Here is a 7,881-nt window from a genome sequence, read left to right on the forward strand (position 1 = left end):
GGACATAAGAAATACTCGCTGCTTTTTCAACAATCTTAAGAGCTAGCAACTGAGCTATCGAGAGGTCAGAAAATAAACGTTTTGTCACACGCGTTGCCCAATGTAGTGTAGTGTTCCTCTTTATTTAAATCCCAGTTCGACATCAAAATACCCACTCCCATAGTCTCGTTTAGTAGAAGAAATGGACCAGGCTTCTACTCTATAAACGTCCAGAGTTCTTATAAAACATTTAAAGGGATATCAGTGCTGGCGGAAATTGACTCTTTTTCTAGTGGGATCAGGATCACATAAAACCTTTCGTTTGGATTGAGAAGAGGATCATGTTGACACTCAAAACATACTAACCTTTGCTTCTTTCGAGGACGAATGGATTATTGAGCTGCGAACATCAGTTCAAATCAAATCTCTCCAACTGCAGTTGCTTCTTTGAGAGTTTCTTCAAATCTTTCAACTGAACGTCAATATCGAGGGATATTGATGGTAATATCATACGGATTTTGGTTTTCTTTTGATCGAAAATTGTATTAAAATACAAGCCTCTTTCACATTTGTATAATACTTTCCGTTGCATCCTCAGATAAAAATTCTAAATACCACAAAGTTACAATATATGGAATAGCATTTATTTTAAAATGTATTTTAAAATTTGCATTTATTTAGAGCTATATTTAGAGCTTAGTAAAGATAACATTGCTAATATTGATGGAGTAGAAATGTAAGATGAATTGATAGCTTTTTCTGAGCTAAAAAAGTCCTACAACGCCTCCTGTAACAGGTAAGGACTCATTGCAAGACAGTGCTATTGCATTGCGCATTTTGCAGATACGACCAGTTTCTGCTTCTGGTGAGTGCATTTTTTCCAAACTGAAATTAACAAGAACATTTTCAAGATGCGCCATGTCCCTAAATCGTTCATCAGGACTACTATTAATGTCAGGTGAAAGCAGTACAAAGCATAAATTTAACCTATTAAGAGACTATATCTGTCAGCTACTGCTGTAAGCCATATTCAGCCAACGCTAGAAATATTACTACTCTACTACAGTAGATAAAGATAGCAAGTCCAACTTAGAAACGGATCACAAGTCGAAGACATAAACCGACGAGGGTGGGATTTGAACCCACGCGTGCAAAGCACAATGGATTAGCAGTCCATCGCCTTAACCACTCGGCCACCTCGTCTCGCATACCACTTCCCCTTGGGCATGATTTTGCTCGGCGACCAGGCTCAGCGCACATCGACCTCAGATGTCTCAGAGCGGTGTGTCCAAGCGGCTGTATAAGAATAGGTAATAGGTTTATTCCATGCTGAAAAAAAGAAGAAAGAGAACACAATGTTTCGGCCGTGGAGTCTTCTTCATGTGTGAGAGAGACAGGACAGTAGGCAAAGGTAAAGTAGCGGGAGAACAAAGGTTTGAGGGTGGGTACCCACCTGTATAAGAATAGTGTTCTGCCGGTGCTGTGGTAAAGCTGGTTAAAACACCTGTTTCATAAAGAGGAGATCCTGGATCTGAATGCCAGCGGTACCTTTTTTCCTGTCTTGTTTTACAGAACATGTAATTTGGGACACTCAAAGAGGTCTTGATTTGGTTTTATGCGTTTATTAATTTCCTTTGCAGAACAACTTGTTTTTTTTAAATCATATAGCTTGCGAAAGATGAAATGCAAGCAAATTTTTTTGTTCACCAAAAGTATGTACAAGTATGTTGATTGTTGATTGATTGTATACAATGTATAATTTGAAATACATATTTTTCAGGTGTGAATGTGTATTTTCAGAATAAATTTCTAAACCAAATCATTGGGTTGATTTACTAGTTTCTACACCAGTAAAACCTATCTTTGATGTATAATAGACCTCTAAAGTTATCCGTATAATAGACCTCTAAAGTTGTCCGGAACTCCTACCATATATGTATAATTGTCTTCTAAATTTATCCGTATAATAGAACTCTAACCATTTACGTATAATGAACATCTAATCATAGACGTATAATTGACGTATAACAATAGACGTATATTAGAATTTCATTCTAGACGAATTGCGGACCACATTTAGACGTTTAAGGTATGCGTTTAATAGACGTATATTATACGTCTTTTGCCCACTGGGTACAACGAAAAAAACACAACAACAATACAATTGTATAACAAAAGAAAGACAGAGACAACAGCCGATGTGCAAAAAACAACAATAGGCAGTGTGCAAAATAACAAAAAGGTAACAGGTTATGTGCAAAAACATGCATCAAAAGAATGAAATAAAGGGATAGAAATGATGGGGAGTGAGCTTTTGACATGTATGGTAGAGGCAGATTTTCAATGTGTGTTTGGGTTTTTGGTAAGAAAGAAGGCACTGTGAGGTTCAGATCATAGGTGAGAGGTGAGGAGAGAGTGAGAGAGGCTGGGAGTTTAATAGTTTGATAGTGCGGGGGTAAAAACTGTTTCTGAGTCTGGTAGTCCGGACCCGAATGCTCCGGTACCGTTTTCCATGTCATGCTAAACGCCACAAATTGTGTTAGTCTAGTAGTATCAATCGTCCTAAAGTTACGGAAAATCGAATGCGACTGGTGTAATCAGCACACATTTTTTCAGAATAGTCGAGCTGTTTAAAACAGCAAATTCACAGCTTCGTGTCTTTTAAGCTTTGTGTTTCACTCTCCAAATAGAGGCACGGGTTCAAATCCCACTCCCGACAATCAGGCGTTTTACCCTCTTTGTGAGTTCGAGCCTCACCTGGAGCAGTATAGCCTGTCTTTAGCTACTGAAAGCAACTGTCGAGTTTAGATACTCTTAGGTATTTGACGGAGATAAATTAACATCAAACGAACAAGGAAAGGTAAAGGTTTACTTCGAGTCACAATCAAAGAAGGCTCCACAGCTGAAACATTGTGTTTCCTTCTCTTTTCAGCATGGAATAAACCTACAGTACCTTATCAGGATGGCCGAGTGGTCTAAGGCGCCAGACTCAAGGACTCCTGTCTTTTCATCGCTTGGGTGTTCTGGGGTGAGTTTCCCGAAAACGATGAATCTTAGAGACGAACGAGCAACTTTACGATGTACGTAGGTAACATACAAGCTACTTTTTCGTGGGTTTCCCAAAACCCCTCTTAATCGATCATTTAACGAGCGAGTATAAAGTACTTCTTTGTTAACCCCGCCCCTGAAGTCGCTTAGCAAAAAGCATCACAAGTCGATTGACAAACAATTGATTGACAATACTTTCATTATATGGTGTAATAAAATAAATGACTGACATGCTGTAAAAGAAAACCAAGTTTAACTGTGTGAACAGTGTATGCGTCCTGCACGACGTCTTTGATTTAAAGCAATATTTTTTGTCACGCTGCCATCGTTAGGAATCACAGTGTTTCAAGAGAAAATACTGTTGTTATTTAAAGTTGTTGGGTGTGTTGGAACTCCTTTTTAATTGGTCTTATTAACATGACATCTGGAAAAATTAACTACTAAGCTTGGCACGTGTCACTCAACAAATACAGGACCTATAATCAAATTTAAAAACAAGTAGGTCTAAGCTTTACCGTCAACAATCAAGACAGAACATAAAACGGCATTCGAACTTAAAATATTGTATGGACCGCGGGTTTCGGTACGGAATGGAACAGGCGTAGGACTCAGGGAATGGGGTTGAACAACACATTTAATAACTCGAATCGGGAAAGGTACACACACAGGGACAGGGGTTACAGCGCTGCACCTACACTAACATACACACACACGAAGGGAAGAGACTGTATCTCAGCCTCCGTCCCACTATATACAGTCCGGTAGTCCCCAGGTGCTGTTCTCAGCCCGCCCTGCGTGGCGCTACATTGTAATACATGTTACATGTTTCACGTTCTTTATGGAATTTAAATACAATTTAAACCCCACCCCAAAAGTACTAAAAGAGGGAGTATTATTAAAACATTTGATTTATGAATATGAAATTTACCCAAGATGACTAATAAATTCATAACTGTATAAATAAATGTTCTTTTTTCGAATTTCCTCTTACATAGTACAACAAAATATCAAAATCCTTAATATAAAATCTTAGTATTCTATATTTCCAGAGAATTCCCATGATGTGAATTGAATGTGCTCTGTCTGGCGATCTCTGTCGCTAAGGTTGGCGCAAGAGGTAGCCAGTTTAAGAAGCACTTAGTGATTAACGAGTGGGTCGGGGAGCACGTAGATTACGAAGGATTATAACGTTCTACTTTAGTTACGATAGGTTTTAGGAAACACTCGTAAATCAACGATCGATCTTAAGAGCGAGTTTACGATGTTCTTAGCGCTACGATGCTTTCGGGAAACTCACCCCCTGGTCTCTGAATAGAAGCGTGGGTTCAAATCTCACTCTTGACAGCCGCTCCCTTTTCCCTCTCTTGCATTTGTCCCGTCTTCTTGTGCTCGCTAACAACGACAGGAAGAGGAAAACGGAGAAACCGATTTGTGGGCACCCGATGTGCAGGGAAATGCTTCGTGAACACTTACACGTTATTAGCAGAAAATCAAATGGGGTTCGATTTCTGCCTTAAAAACTGTTTGGGGTGCCTGTAATCGAGTAAAGATTTACGGCAAGGTATGCATTTAAAGGAGAAAGACCGAAATATAAATCCAGAAGAAGATTTCTTAAAACATATTGCTGTCCGTGCGGTTTCTCCTGTATTTAATTAATTGTGGCATTGTGAAATCAACCTGTAGCCCTACGGAATGCAGAGTGACAACGACAGGAGCAGAGAGGATTATATCAGAGCTCGAACAGAGAGTTCGAAAATATAGGCAGATCGAGTTATAGAACATTTGATTTAAACTTTCCTATCTGCTCGGCCTTACTGAAGTATTTGTAGCTGTATTTCATCTTCTGTCTATTTCTATACTTTACAGTAGATAGTGTTTAGCCAGAGAAGAGAGATACAGTACAAGCGCTATACCCCCACAGCAGCCGCCGATTCCGATAACCTTAACTAAAGCAGGAAGATCAGTTTCTGCTCGAGACAGTCGTTTTCTGAACTGTAAATCTCCAACACGGGCTGGAAACGCTGTGTGTCCGGACTCAGTGGTTATATAAGAAAAGACTCAGCGAGCTGCAGGCGCGGCTCATTGCTCTGCGCTCCCCGTGCTGAATGCGCGTGTCCTCCCTCATTCATTACCTTCATACACTCCTCTCAAACCACAGCAAACTCCCGGAATATTTCGGTGAACACATACTTTATTTCCGAGATCACAGGCAGAAACAATAAACACGATGAAAACAGGAAGGTATTATGATCGTAGGGGGAAATGCACACAAATAAATTTCCTAATATCCAATAAAATCTAGTCACGTTCTGATGCTATTCTGATTTATCTGAATAGTTTTGGCAGAGTTGTTACAGCAAAGAGACACATAAACTTTTTTTTATTTCATTCGAGCTGTAGTTTTGATTCAATTTGGAAAAACTGCACTCACCAGAAGCTGAAATCGGTCGTGTTTACATAATGCATAATGTAATAGCAACGTTTGGAGTTTAATCTTGCTACGAGTCCTTTCCTGTTATAGGAGGCGTTTTAGGACTTTTTTAGCTCAGATAAAGCTATCAATTCATCTTACATTTCTACTACATCAGTATTAGCAACGTTATCTTTACCTAGCACTAAATGTAGCTTTAAATAAGAGTACATTTTAAAACATATGTAAAAATAAATGCTATTCCATATATTGTAACTTTGTGGTATTTAGAATGTTTATCTGAGGATGCAAGGGAAAGTATTATACCTTGCGAAACATCCAAGACAAAGGTAAAAGAGGCTCATATTTTAATAAAATTTTCGATCAAAAGAATACCACAATCTGTATTATATCATCGTCAATATCCCAAGACGTTCAGTTGAAAGATTTGAAGAAACTCTCCAAGAAGCAACTGCAGTAGCAGAGTTTTGTTTTGAACCGATGTTTGCAGCTCAAAAGTCCTCGTAAGAAGCAAAGACAGGGATGTTTTGAGTGTCACCATGATCCTCTTCTCAATCCAAAAGAAAGGTTTTATATGGTACTGATCCCACTAGAAAAAGAGTCAATTTCCACCTGCACTGATGTCCCTCCAAACGTTTTGTAAGACCTCTGGAAGATTATACAGTAGAATCCTGGTCCATTTCTTCTACTAAACGAGACTGTTAGTGAGTATTTTGATGTCGAACTGCGATTTATATAAACAGGAACTCTACACTACATTGGGCTACGCGTATGACAAAACGTGTGCGGTTGGAGTCGACCTTTCGATAGCTCAGTTGCTAGAGCGTAAAACTGTTTAAAAAAGCAGCGGACGATTGTTATGTAGCTGTTTTGAATCCGGCTCGAAGGATGGTGTTTTCTTGTTCCTTAATTAAAAAGTGAAAATAGCGAATTTGTCTTTCACTTTGACGTTCACCGAAAGCTCAGTAAACAGAGAAGCAGAATTCTCTTCACATCTAATTGTCTTGCTTTGGCCTTTAAAATGCGCTCTGTTGACTGTTCACATTTCCTAACACAATTAACCTGCGGAAAAAGTTCACTATCAGGAGTTTAGTTCAGTGGTAGTGCGCTCGTACTATATGAAGCTTCGTTTTCATTCGCCGGCGTCTCCACTCTGGATTCTCTTTAAACGCGATATCTTTCCTTCCTCGTGTGACTTCCTTCGTGTGTGAATTTCAGGGAGACACATAAACCCTTTGTCTGTTTTCAAGAGACATTTTTATAAAACCAGACAAAATGAAAGACGTAGTAATTAGACACACGTAAAAAACACGTGAATCTAATTGAGAAAATGCGGATCTGGACAATGTATTACTAGTAGCGGCTCTGAGCTCACTGTAGTGCAGTTGAGTAAGATGATAGTGGGGCCAGTGGCGCAATGGATAACGCGTCTGACTTCGGATCAGAAGATTGCAGGTTCGATTCCTGTCTGGCTCGTGAAGGTTTTACACCCGCTACTCAACACTCTTCCTAGTGTGTGCGGTCCTACACAACCTTACTATAGACTGGGTGAGTCTCCTGTTCCATCTCCAGTTCTTTCCGCACATAACGTCTGTTTCATCACCGTTATTGTAGGACCACAGCCACAGATATGAGAAGACATACTGTTCCGAACAACTGTCTTAAATAATCACGTTGAAAATAAGTTTTTTTTTTCTTAAACATAACCTTACATTTGCCTGTAAAGTTCAAACTATTTTCTGTAGCCACAAATCCCCAATATTTCTGCCGTCTCCTGAGAAACACAAGTATAGAGTTAAAACACAATAAATAATGCCACAAATCTATTCAGTTAACACCCAGATGTGACAGAGGTGACTTGCACCCCCTTTAAATATGTATTTCCTAAATTTCAGTTCTCTTCCCTCCCCAAGATACCTGCAAATTCACTATCGCATATTAAAGGCTGTACATGCATTACCTGTAATACAGCTACTAATAAAAATATACATTAAAGTTAATTATTAATAAATAATACTATTATTCATAAAGACGTATTCATAAGATTCATCGTGAATAGTTGCGGTGTCTGGAAAGCAACTGTAGTTAAATATAGAAAAAAGAGTTGTAGTTATTGAGGCAATTTCAGGTAGAATGTAAGAACTAAAGTTAACTAGTCCCACAGTAATGCGGGGGGTCCTATCAATAGAAAAAAAAAATTGTAACACGAAAACACAACAACCACAAAACGAGAAGTCTTCAGGGAACCTAGGTAAATCCCTGTAGAGGACTAACAACTATAAAAACAAACAAACAAATGAAACAACTTCAAAAAATAAAGAAAAAGAACATTAAAAACATATCTGGGAAACAACAAAAACACAGAATCTAACTGCGAGAGCTTTTTCAAGTTTTCGGTACTCCATCGTGCTCCTCTCATCTAA

At 38.8% G+C, this 7,881-nt stretch overlaps 2 non-coding genes across 2 annotated transcripts; one reads left to right on the forward strand and one right to left on the reverse strand.

Annotated features, from left to right (window-relative positions):
- Window positions 1–1,100: 1,100 nt before the first annotated feature.
- trnas-gcu (transfer RNA serine (anticodon GCU)) lies at window positions 1,101–1,182 on the reverse strand. Its single transcript has one exon. It is a non-coding gene; the product is annotated as a tRNA-Ser (tRNA).
- A 5,679-nt stretch (window positions 1,183–6,861) lies between these two features.
- On the forward strand, window positions 6,862–6,934 carry trnar-ucg (transfer RNA arginine (anticodon UCG)). Its single transcript has one exon. It is a non-coding gene; the product is annotated as a tRNA-Arg (tRNA).
- Window positions 6,935–7,881: the final 947 nt, after the last annotated feature.

Source organism: Atractosteus spatula, chromosome 10, assembly GCF_055471065.1.
Source record: "Atractosteus spatula isolate fAtrSpa1 chromosome 10, fAtrSpa1.hap1, whole genome shotgun sequence".
In the NCBI taxonomy this organism is placed as follows: domain Eukaryota; kingdom Metazoa; phylum Chordata; class Actinopteri; order Semionotiformes; family Lepisosteidae; genus Atractosteus; species Atractosteus spatula.